General features: G+C 54.3%; 1 protein-coding gene across 4 annotated transcripts in view; it reads right to left on the bottom strand.

The window, feature by feature from the left end:
• Positions 1-12,980, bottom strand: part of ADCY3 (adenylate cyclase 3) — an 81,414-nt gene that overhangs the window by 21,886 nt on the left and 46,548 nt on the right. The gene's annotated exons all lie outside the window — the stretch shown is intronic.

The raw sequence follows: 12,980 nt of genomic DNA, 5'->3' as shown, positions 1-12,980 counted from the left end.
ACCCTCCGCAGAGACCTTGCGGTGCACGCCCCTCAATGGGAAGCAGCCGGAGGCCCAGGACAGGCCACCTCCTGCCCTGAGCAGACTCAGCACCGTGACCTGAGCACCTTCAGAGCACGGACAGAGCTCAGAAACCCGTGAAGAACCCCAGGCTTGGCTCTGTGCCTCCAAGGCACCCCCAATGCCACAGGAAGGGTGACAGTGCCTAGGTGTGCCCTTGAGGGCAGGGCTTCTGTGTGGCCCACCCCACGTTGCACAGGGCCATCACTCGAGAATCCAGATTCTATGTGACTGGAGACCTACGACGTGCCAGGTACCATGCTAGGTGCAAGTCCAGGAGGTGCCTTGGAGGGCCCCGTGCAGGGGCGCCCTGCAGGCAGATGCTTGGTGGCTAGCGGGCTGAGCCTGCAGCTCAGAAGCCGCGGGTTAGACCCAGCAGCAGGAACAGGAGAGAGGAGACAAGTGACGGCGGGGGTGCTGGAGGGTGGGTCAGAGGAGGGGGAAACGCAGGCAGCGGCAACTTGTCGGGAAGGAACCGCCCTGTGCCCCCGGGAGGGGAGGGAGGTGACCGTGGTGCCCGCTGCAGGACGGTGCGAGAGGCCGAGGGAGAACCTCAGGTGCAGGTCTGCAGGATGGAAACGGTAAGGGAGCAAGAGAACTGCGCTAATGGCGGGGAGGCGACTAAACCAAGGCCCGCGGGATGAGGCAGCGGGAAGTGAGGTCAGCCTGGGAGAAGTGTGGGTGCAGAAGGAGGCAGAGGGGACTGGGGGAACAAGAGATGTGGCTGGAGGTCGCAGCCTTGGACCCCGGGGTGGAGCAGTTCCGGGTGACCAGGCTCGTGCTGCAGGGTCAGCCGCTGAAAAGGGACGAGGGGACAGGCGCGGCGCGCGGATCTGGGAGTGCTATGTCCAGTGACCTAGGGCCGGGGGCTACCTGGGGCAGGAGGGGTGGCCAGAAAACTAAGACCCGCGTCCTCAGCACCTGGGGTCTGACCAGGGGTCAGGGGTCACAGTGAAACTCAGGCTTCAGGTCCCAGGCCTTGGCAGTGATGCCAGCCCAGCGGTACAGGAGCGGGGACACACCTCCGCCACGGGCCTGGACTCCTGCCCTTTGCTGTGTTCAGTGGGCCCTGAGGCCAGAAAACCCAGCTCTACCTGCCTTTCAGATACACCTGCTCTGGGGTAGGAGCCTGAGGTGCAGAGGTCGACTCCTCTCCTCTGGTGGGCACAGGCAAGAGGCCCCCAAGAGTCTGGCGTCGTACCTGGGCCTCTGTCCCCACTGAGCCAGAGGACTGGGGCCTCAGCTCCCCCGGAGAAGATGGCTCAGCTGTAGGTGCAGCCCCTCCCTGCTCCTCCTAGGAAGGTCTGCAGGCCAGGAGCCCCCCACCTGCTCGCCATCACACAGGGAGGTAGGTCCCTGTGCCCCATCTCTGTTCTCACAGGGAAAATCAATCCTCTTTCTTGCAGTGAATACCACCGTAACAAGGTGACCCCCTCTGCTCAGCATGCCTGGTACTGGCTCTAGCCTGAAGCACGGACAGTGGTTATTCCTATTACCCTCCCATTTCCACAGCAACGTCTCTTCCACTGTTAAGAACCTCACGGGTGGCACCATTACAGCTCAGGAATGAGAAGCCAAAATGACCCCAGTGCGCCCTGCCTGGCTCCACCTGAGCCCAGGAAGCAGCAACCGAGCCTCCCGGGGCCCTGCAGCCCAAGCAGAGCAGGTGGCAAAGCTCTCAGCTTGGGAAGAAGATGAACCTCCGGGAGGATTTTCAAGAAAAGCCAGAGACACGAGGCCCTGCCTGCTCTCGAGGGTGGCCTGTGGAGAGAGCTGCTGGGGTCCTGAGCGGGAGAAGGAGCCGGGGCTGAGGGGCAGCAGTGACGGCTGGGGCAGGAATCCCAGGGGTCCCAGCCCGCCCCACGTGCGGCCCTGCCCGTGCCAGGCTGGCAGGGACAGGGTCCGACCGCCTGGCTCAGACCCGAGCCCTGCCACTCGCTGCGCGATACCAGGCCATCATTAAACTTCCCCGTGCCCTGGTGTCCTCGCCCGTAAAACAGGAGGGCTGAGCGACTCGTTACCATAAAGCACTTAAAACGGTGTCCGCACATGGCAAGTGCTCCATATACTTCAGCTGTTCTCGTGTCACCTGATGTGAAGTGTCACTGAGGCACTGAGACAGAAGGCGTCTCAGAAAGACAAGGTCTAAACTTCCCCTGGGGCTTCCAAGCTGGCCATAGATTTATCTATGAAGAGCTCCAGAGGGACGTCAGGGTCAGCAGGAAACCTTTTGGTCCCTCGGCCAGGCCCTGTGAGCTCTGTCTGGTCCAGACAGGACGATAAGGGGACACCAAGAGGGATCCTGCCTTCCACGCGCATCTCAGCCTTTCTCCCCTCAACGTGCATGCGGGATACATGCCAACGCAGGGAAGAGGCAGACATGTGAGGGGCGTGGGCAGGGCCTGCCAGGCTGGGAAGAGCAGAGGGGGGCCATGGGACGCCGAGGAGCAGGAAAGTCACAGCGCGGCGGGGCCTGCCTCAGCAGCCACCCCCGACACAGGCAGGCCTTTCCCACGCCCCCCTCAGGCTCTTCCACAGAACTCTGTCCTCGCAGAAAAGCCACTCGGCTCCCTGGGAACCTTGGGGACATCAGAATGCAATCCAACCCTGTGAGGTGCCCGTGGCCCAATTTCCCTGGAAACAAGCTGGGCCTCCCCGGAAGCGACCCACACTGCCCTATCCTAGCACAGCCTGGGCTCCAGTACTGTCAACAAGGGCAGGATAAAGGCAGCAGCAGAAGCACAAAGCAGGGCAGTCCTGACACCCAGAACCCAGGTGCCTTGGAGGTCCACAGAGCGCGGAGGTCATGAGCTTATCTCTGGAGGTGCCACGTGGGGAATTTTCACTTTTTGCATCACGTGATTCTGTAACTTTTTGCAAGAGAAGAGATGAGTTCTGGGACTTCCTGGTGGTCCAGTAGTTAAGACTCCGCACTCCCAACGCAGGGGGCCCAACTGATCCCTGGTCAGGGAACTAGATCCCGCATGCATGCCACAACTAAGGAGCCCGGGTGCCGCAGCTAAGAAGCTGGCGAGCCGCAACTAAAAAGCCTGCATGCCGTAACTAAGACCTGGCGCAGCCAAATAAATAAATGTTTTTTTTAAAAAAGAGAGAATAGACGAGTTCTGAAAGCAGATAACCCTTAAATGTCAAATTTTCAAATAACAAGAAAGCAGCTGTGGTTGTAAATGAAGGCTACCAATGGACCCGTGTGGTGTGTGGCAACCCTATGGTCAACCTCAAGAGGTCAGCAGGCAGAGTCCGCCTTAAGTCACTCTGATAAGACGAGTCTCAAATAAGAAGTAGGCGTACACAGAAAAAAGAACAATCTGTCAGATGAGAAAAAATGCAACAGGCAGCTGCCACGGGACTGGACAGAACCTTCTAGTAGGTGGAGGGCAGGGGCAAGCAAGTGGCCGAGTGGGCAGCGAAGGAGGGGCCGGGCCCACGTCGCAACCCCAGGACCTTTGTGACAGCCAGGCTCTGCTCCCCTCCCCCGCCACCTTCCACGTCTGAACTTCACACCCGTGGATGGCTCCCCACCCGCGTGCTTCTCCGCGGCACCGAGGCCTCCTCCCCATGACACCCACCTGCCTTCCTGGCCCCAGCTCCCCCTGATCTCCTCGGTGGCCCCTCCTGGGTAGACAAGCAGGACTATTTGCTTTTCTCTGCTCTGGCGTCACTCTCTCTGGAACGGCCCCTCCTCACCCACCTGTCACCTCTCCAGAGCCCCCGGCCCCTGCCCAGGTGTGCTCATCCCCTTCCTTACCTACACCCACTTCATACCAGTGTCTCTACTGATGCTGACCTTGTTTGCCCTTACATTTCAGAGATTCTCAACCCATTCCTGGATCCTGTCCTCTTTTAAGAGTGTATGATGCTAAAGATGGATCTTCTAGAAAAATCCTCACACACACACAGAGGATCCTTAACATCCATTCTCAGAGTTGGGCTGAAGACCCCAACACCTCCTTCATCCATGTCCTTGGAGAAGAAAGGAGGCTGGGACCCAAGTGCACTTGCCTGGTGGGTCCCACAGAGGGCACAGGGGTGGACAGGACAGGAGCCACCCAGGGCATCCTCGGGGCCCAGAGCTGGGGGATGTGTCTTGGTCTCCCCAGCAGACAGGCAGAGCCTGCTCTCACTAACATAGCAGTTGCTATATGTTTTGGGAGTCATAAGAATGTTCTCAGCCTCTGACCCATTAATGGCTCTTCTGGGAATTTATCCAACAGAAATAATCCAGAAGAAAAGAAGACTTATGTGTAAGAACTTTAATGCAGCATCACTTACACTTGTGGAAAAAACTATAAGCAGCCCCAAAATGCCCAGAAAATGGCTAATTAGACTGTGACACATCCTCTGGATGGAAGATTATGCAACCTTAAAAATGATATTGGTGAAAACTGTTACAAGAAAATGATGAGAGAGAAAAGCAAGACATGAAATTGTATTCTGTGAAGGTGATGCTGGATGCACATGCATCGAAATAATGGCAGAAGGATATATGCAAGAGAGAAAAGGGTAACAATGTGAGAGACGGAATTAAGAGAAAACTTTACATGCTTTTCAAAATTGCTATATGGTTGTTATACTGCTGCTGCTTCTTTTTTAAAGTATGTTTTAAACTGGAAATAAACACAAAACTTCCTGTTGCCTCCAGCTGTGACCCTGACCCCAGCTTGTCTGTAACTACCAGTTTTCTTAGAAATGGACCGTCCCTGCAAGGCCACTGAGCTGCCTCCAGACTCCCACATCTGCTTGGCTATAACCTGAGAAAGGAGACTGACGGCCAGGTGCGAAGCAAGCAGGAGACCACAGCCCCCGGTGAAACGGGAAGGAGGCAGTGGCCCTCTCTTAGGGAGCCACGCGATAGAACCGGCGCCCTGGGCTGGCTTCTTGCTGCAGTTCTCAGAAGCACAGAAAGTCGCCAGGCAAGTGGACACTAACGACCAGTATCAAGACCGTCCCTCTTCTTCCCTAAAACTTTCTCACCTACCCAATATTTTCACAAACACGTCATATTGCCTCCATCTTGCAGGTGCCCAAATCGAGGTGTGGAGGGGTTAGGTGGATTGTCCTGGTTCCTCAGCCGTAGTGGCAGACCCGGAACGTGGACCCAGGGCTCCCTGACCGATGGAACTGGTGGGTTTTTCTCCACCAAAAGACGTACTTTTCACACTCTCTCTCACCTGCACCGGACGTTGTTCTGCTATGAATGTGAAGAAAAAGAAGTGCCCAAATCTTATCTGGTAAGGACCTGACAACACGGCTCCCCTGGGGATGAGCCCCGGTCCCTGTGCTGTTGTGTGGAACGGCAGGTCCTCTGTGGGTGCCTCAGCATGCTGGCCCAGGCCCACCAGACCACAGCGGGGCACCGGGGAGGGCGGGCCGGGCCAGGGCAGCTGCTGGGGCGGACGCAGGGGAGGCCTGGGCTCAGTGCTGGGCAGGTCAGGAGACTGCCCTGAGCCCACCCCCCTTTTCCCACGGGCCGAGGGGAGGAGGAGAAGGGGGCCGATGCTGAGAGCTCTGCCTCAGTAACTGACAGTGGGTTCTGGATGTGACCAACTGTGAGGGCCCTGAGATGCTGGGTCACCCCAAAGCTGTAAGAGAAGCCAACTGCGGCAGCTCCAGAGGGGCTCACCTAGACGGGGGTGCCACCAGGTCTCCCCTACGGTCCAGTGAGCTGCCACTGGACTGACCGCAAGGGGCCCACAGGTGCGTGGTTCCTGTGCGAACCTCGGCATCACTTGGCGCTGCTACTGGAGGAGCAGAAACTTCTGATGAGCCCCTGGACGTCTAGGCGCTGGGAGGTCCCCTGGTACAGCTGAGCCCATCCCACGGGACCAAGGCCTCATGACCCCAAGTCTGGCCTGCAGAGGGGAAGTCTCAGCATCACCTGGGGCTCACCCAGCAAGGCCCAAGGATCCTCAGGTGACTGGTGACCACACTGAAGTTTGGAAGCACCACTTTATGAGCATTTGAGAAGGATTTGAAGGAAAGGAAACCAAGGGGAAGGGCACAGTCATGGTCCTGTAGTGGAGAGGAGCTGATCTGTACACCCAGAGAGAGATCCTGCGGCCGAGGTCACTGCTGGAGACCCCCACCTCCAAGGCCATGCCCGAGCAGCGGGCAAAAACCTCAACCGGGACTTGTGGATTAGAAGGAAGCAGAATGGGGACTTCCCTGCGGGTTCAGTGGTAAAGAATTCTCCTTCCAATGCAGGGGATGCGGGTTCAATCCCGGGTCAGGGAACTAAGATCCCACATGCTACAGGGGGACTAAGCCCACGTGCCACAACTACTGAGCTCACGCGCCTCAATGAGAGAGCCTGTGTGCCGCAAACTACAGAGCCCACGCGCTCTGGATCCCACGCACCACAACTAGAGAGAAAACCCACATGCCACAACTAGAGAGAAGCCCGTGCACCACAAAAGATCCCACATGCCTCATTGAAGACCCTGCATGCCTCAACTAAAACCTGACACAGCCAAAAAAAAAAAAAGAAAAAGAAAAGAAAAGAAATATTAAAAAGAAGGAAGATACTAAAAAAAAAAAAGAGGAAAGAAAGAAGCAGAACACTTGAAACCCAGAGGATAGGACAGCAGTGTGATTCACGTCAAGGTGGAAATGGCAACACACCTCCAGAAACTTGGACTCATACGGTCAAAGATGCAGAGGTCCAACACTCACCCAGACTCCTCCAGGAAAGCCAAAACCCACTGATGACCACAGTCCCAGAGAACTGGGAGTAAAGAGGAGGATGTGATCAAAGTTTATCAGGAACTAATACAGTGGGCAGGGGGAGGATGCTCAATAATTTGGATAATCTTTTCATTTAGTTTATCTTCTCCCTTAACCCTTTTTTATTTTTTAAATTAGTCATTTTGTAATATTTTCAAAACTGAATTGAGACTGTCGCCCCCCCCCCCACCTCTTTAAAACTCCTGGTATTTTGAATTCTAACGCTCAGCATTCATTATCGTGTGAATTCTTGTGATCAACTCCAGGCCCCTTCCTATCATCTCTCCTTTATAAAAGTGACGTGAGCACAGAGGGCACTTTTTTCAGGACTCTGCCTTTTCAGGCTTGTGGTGCCCTGAAGTTCTGGCATGTGCTTGCTTCACTCTTGGACCATGACTTTAAGGGACACGGTGGAAGTTTGCCAGAAAACTGGACTGTGGGAAAATGACATTTCCTTACCTTGAAGCTACTTTTAAAATCTGATGGTCTGGACCGAAAGAAGGAATGAAAGTTGGAGGCTGAAGAGACAGACGTGGAGATAATAATGACTAACTCCAAAGCAGACTTTGCTGAAGAGACAAAGCATTTTAAAGATTTAAAAATCTTGTCAGAAGGAAGAGGAGTAGCTTTGGGGGGCAGAGCAAAAAAATCACTGAGCTGGGGTCGGGCCACTAAGGCCCCTGCGACCTGGGGCATACACTTTGCCCCTTCGGCCTTGGTTGTTCATGTGTAAGATGGGTTCTCTCTTAAGGATCTCTTTCTTTGTTCGAAGTGGACATTTTTCCAGGAGGAACACTTGAGAAGATACAGACCATGTAGCTATAAAATGTGTGGATGGCATGTCACTAGGACAACTGGTTAATATGGACTTTACCCCAGAGCAATCTGGTAAAATGTAGAGGATCAACTTCAAAAGAGGTAAATGCAATAACCTCTACTTGAGTCCCCAAAACCAACTGCCAGACGACAGGACGGCGGCGGGACACAGTGTATCAACCCTGGGGGAAAAGTCTGGCCATTTGAGATGCTATTAGATTTTAAATGAATTCACAGCATAAAATGATGCCTACACAAGCCCCTTGGCCCTTAATAGAAGTTAAGGTCCCGAAAGAGGAGGCGGTGGAGCTTCTGGGTCCTCCCCCCCAACAAAGAAACAGATCTCCTGGGCCTTGGTCAGCGAGTGACCCTGTGGTGAGGGAGCCGGAGTCCGGTCACCTGAGGGTGGGTGGGAATCAGCCCAGAGAAGAGGGGGATCCGCGGCCCCATGGAGAATTAAAGTCTGAGGGATGCTGTTGTGCGGAAAAGGGATGAGTTTGCTCTGAAGGCCCCGGGAGGGAAGACTGCGGGGAACAGACTGCTGCTTCCCGCGGAGGGAGAATTCTCTAAAAGTCAAAACAGTGCAAACAAAGAATGTGCTGCCCCAGAGGTGGCGACCTCTCGTCCCCAGACACCACGTGAGAAGGCGGCAGGAGGGGGCAACCACGGATGGAACCACCAGCAGAGGACAGGGACTCAGGGGCTCGGGGGCTGAGACACGGCTCCACACGGAGAAAGAAGGAGGGGTGAAGGGCCTCACGCAGCCTCTCCCCAGCCCTCAAGGCTCATCCTAAAAACACACGGCAACGGAAGGCAAGGCCCTGGCCCTCTGGGAAAAGAATCAGACACGGTCCAGAAGGAGACAGGAAGTTTCTAGTAGCCTTCATGGGTAGAGCAGAAAACTACCCAGATCCTGGGGAGAAGGACCCAGGCCTGCCCCAGGCAGGTGAGCAGACCGGGTAGGGCAAGGGGTGGGAGAAGAGACCACAGTGTCCCAGGGCAGGATGCTTGGCCTCCTGGGCTGGGGTCTCCTCATCTGTAAACGGTTACATGCCGAGCTGCTCAGGTGAGCCGTGAGCCCGGCCAGGGCACTGTCAGCATGGTCTCGGCCAGGCTCTGGGAAGGGACGGATCAAGCACGCCAGGCCTCGCCTTCCTGCTGCCCCAGGACTGAGACAGAGGAGGCCAGCACCACTCCGAGGGGCCCCGAGTTGTTACAGCTGATACTGTGATGAGGCATATTCAGGAGTTAATTACAGCAGGGTGGCCACCAGGGATGTGGATAAACGAGCTTGGCTGATGAGAAGCTAAGTTTCTACAACATCTTTGTGAAAGGGGCAGAGAGAGGAAGACAGATTTAAGTGGAGAGACCTACAGTGCCCAGGTGGCCGGTACGTGTGCATGTGCGTCTGTGAGTGTGTGTGTCCACTGTCTGTACAAAGTAAGCCCGTTAAGTCCGCTTGTCTATTTAAAGAATGTGTGTGTCCTACGGGGTACACACACACACACACACACACACACACACATACATGTCACCACAACAGGCTGTGAGCAGACCCACAGCTGTCTGCAAACGTGTCTGTTCTGGTCCTGATCTGTCCACGTTCTTGGAGTTTCCAGGCCACTTGGAAGCCAAAAGGTCACTGGACCCCCCCAGGTGCCCATCCTGGCCTGAGCACCTGAGCAGAGGAGGCAGCAGGAGGAAGGGAACGCAGGGGAGGACCTGGCCTTTAGCCCAGGGAGGTCAGGGCCCAAACAACTCCTCTCTCCCTGATGAGAGGACGCAGGACCGCATCACGTGAAATCTGGATGCCCCGGTGCTGCCGCTTCTACGTGAGCAGACAGCCGCCCTGTAGAGTAGGGGCCCACACATGCTGCCCCATCTAAAAGACATGGTCATGACCTCGGTCACTCAAAGTCATCAAAGAACAATCACTGGTCATCTAGGCAAGTCCCCAAGCTACATGCTGTGAAGCTCAAAGGCAAACAGTACTCCCAAGAGCTTGGATGAGCAGGGCAGTCAAGTCACTTGCCGACTGGCTGGTCTCCCAGGACAGGAGTGCTTTGCTGTCTTCAGCCAAAGGCCATGAGAGTTCAGAGGAGGGAGAGGCTGTGTAACTCAAAGACCCGCATATCTTTAAACAAGACCTTCCATTGCAAAACAGGCTCCACGCCAGCAGCCCAGAGTCTCCCAGGTAGACGGGCTCCAAGACGGAAGCAGGACCACATTCAATCTCAGTGTTGGGAGAACAGCCCAGAAACCACACAGACCCAGGGTCAGCCCAGAACCCTTACGCTGCTAGAGTGGGAGAGGGGATGCTGAGCCAGTGCAGCTGCTGGTCACCTGCCTGGCTTCTGCGCAGTCCCGAGATGGGCCACTGTGGGCCAACGTGACCACTATCTCAGGAGACTGCCCTTTGGGCCCAAAGACAGCCCACACGTGTGGCATCTGGAGCCCTCACCAAGAGAGGGTGCTCCTTAGAGGTCTGATGAGTTAATAAGCTGTCAACTAGGAGACGTGGCCCAAGAGGCAGGCCATCACCCTCTAGAACAGCACTTTCTGTAGTCACAGAAATGCTCTGTAATTTGTGCTCCCCAATACGGTAGCCACGAACCAGCCACATGGAGCTACTGAGCACATGAAATGTGGCCAGTGCAATGGAGGAACTGACTTTTTTTTTTTTTTAGTATTCATTTATTTATTTACTTAGCTGCACAAGGTCTTTGTTTCGGCACATAGGACCTTTAGCTGCGGCGTGCAGGATCTTTAGTTGCAGCAGGCAGGACCTAGGTCCCTGTCCAGGGATCAAACCTGGGAACCCTACATTGGGAGCGTACAGTCTTAACCACTGGACCACCAGGGAAGTCCTGAGGAACTGACTTTTAATTTTAAAATTTTAACTAATTTTAACTTAAATAGTCACAAATGGCTATGCAGCTCTAGAACACTACCGCAGCAATTAAGTCCAACTCGGAGGAACAGAGAGCAGCTGCCTGGAGCACTGTGTTGAGAAGGATGCCGAGGTCACGTCTGTGATCAGTGGAAAAGATTGCTACTATGTCTGCCATGGAAGCACACATCACCTGCTTCCATCTTGGACCCGAAGCAGCAGCTCACCTGCAGGCTAAAATCCTTAGAGCCATCATTGACTTCCCACTCTCTCATCTGCTGTTCTACCCAGCAGTAAGTCCTGTTGGCTCTGTCTTCAAAACATACCCAGAATCCTCTGTTCTCATCACCTCCATCCTGGTCTGGGCCATTATCCTCTCTCACCAAAATTACTGCAATGCTTCTAACTGGTCTCCCTGCTTCCACTGCTATCTCTTCTCCACCATAAGCCAGACTGATCCATTTAAAACCTACAACCCTCCAATGTCTCCCATTTCCCTCAAGGGAAAAGCCAAGGTCCTAATGAGGCCCTGTAGAATCTGGCCCCCATCACCTCTCTGCCTCACCTCCTACCTCTCATCCCCTCACTTCTGCTCCATCTGCACTGACCACCTTGACATCCTATGAACATACCACAGGGCCTTTGCACTTACTGCTCATTTCTCTGATCACTGCATGGCTCACACCCTCACTGCCTTCAGGTCTCTGCTCCAATCTCATCTTATCGGAAAGCCTTCTCTGGCCACACGATATTAAACAGCAACCTCCCTTCACTTCTGGCAGGCTCTATGCTCCTTCCCCTGCTTTGTTTTTCTCTACTGCCTGTCCTACTTCCTAACATAGCATTTGTTTAATGATTGTCTCCCCCACTAGAATCTGTTCTGTTCACAACTGTATCCCCAGTGTTTAGAAGCGTGCCTCAAATATTTGTGGGATGAATCCTCTCTTTTAGACAGTCTGACAATCCTATTCTGTTCCCATTTCACAGGCAAAGAAATGGGGGCTCAAAGGGCATAAGTAATTGGCTCAAGGTCATGGTGCAAGTAAGTGGCCTGGCTCGGATGTGAATGCAAGCTTCACTCTGCACCCCGTGTTGTCAGACATTTCCATTTCTCAAGGCAGTCAGAAATACAAGTTTTTATACAGAATGTCCAAATTTTTAAGTATTAGAAAATTTTGAAGCTCTGGGCAGGTCAAACAAAACAGAAACTGACAGGCCAGATGTAGTCTGGGGACTACTCACCTAATTCTCCCCAAGTAGATCTCCCAAATAGAGGCCCTCACCGAGAGGGAGGGCCAACTCCCCATCTGGGTTTTGTCGTGATGATTAAATGAGATAATTCAGTAAAAACTCAGCTCAAGACTGGGCAGAAGTAATTGTTAAAAACAAAACAAACAAAAAACGACTCCTATTACTAAACAAAACTTCATCTTTACAGCCAGATAAAGGTGGGGACGCACCACAACCCGGACCAGACTGGACCCCGACCGTAGACTCTACAACTGTGTGGAGAGAAGAGCACTGCTGGAGGACGTCTCTGGGCCCAGGACCCTCTAGAGCCTGGCAGGGAGCCAGCATGGAGGCCACAGCCCAGACACGGGGCCATGCACTAGCAGTGCCACCAGCACCCAGTCCCCCCGACCCAGCAAATGTCCCCCCACCGGCAGGGGCCCTCCACGGCCCTAGAAAAGCCTGTCCTCTGTGGGCTCATCAGGTGTATCACCTAACATGGGCTTGTTCTGCTACATCCTGGAATGTTAGAATGAAGAACATTCTGTGAAATCCAGGAGGTCAGAGCTGGAACCGACAGAAGCACTAATGCCTACTTCACCATGGGAAATTCACCTTCTGGCTTTTCTCAAACCAAGAGGCCTCCAAGGCTAAACTAAAAACTAAAAAATACTCGTGAGTGGTTCTGTGAAGCAGTTAAGACAGCAAGCATCTTTGGAGGCTGCTGTCAGGGGGTTTCCTCCATGGCTCCCGTCAAGTAAACGATGGGTTTGCCCCGCCTCCATCAGCTGCGATGACGTGCGGTGACACAGGAGGCAGGTCCCCAGCCCCAGCCCCACTGTTGCCAGGACGACAGCTGGCGCTTTGAGGGCTGACACTAGAAACCCACCCCCAGGCTAGGAGGCAACCCCCTCATCTCTCTGTCTCTCTCTGTCACTCTGACTCCCCTCTCCCCACCAACTGAGGCTGAGGTCACTCTACACCTTATCCTCACAGCTAAAGGTCTTGAAGGGAACAGTGAGGCAGGCTTGGCCAGAGGTCAGAGACCTTCAGAAAGACCAGAAACTGAGCTTTTGAAAGGGCAGCAGTCCCAGTCCCAAGCTTCTCTTACCAGAGAAGTCTGAGTCTCGCGATAAAGGGGTGACCTGCTCAAGGGCAGAAGGTCACCCACCCAGGGAAACACTCCTGCACAAAGAAGAAACACCACCCCTAGTCCAAGGTGCTCTGGGCCTTGGGTTGG

The sequence above is a fragment of the Monodon monoceros genome, unplaced genomic scaffold, assembly GCF_005190385.1.
Source record: "Monodon monoceros isolate NGI ecotype Baffin Bay Population unplaced genomic scaffold, NGI_Narwhal_1 Super_Scaffold_19, whole genome shotgun sequence".
Lineage (NCBI taxonomy): Eukaryota > Metazoa > Chordata > Mammalia > Artiodactyla > Monodontidae > Monodon > Monodon monoceros.
Note: the sequence above shows the minus strand (reverse complement) of the source record. Positions and strands in the feature narration are given on the sequence as shown.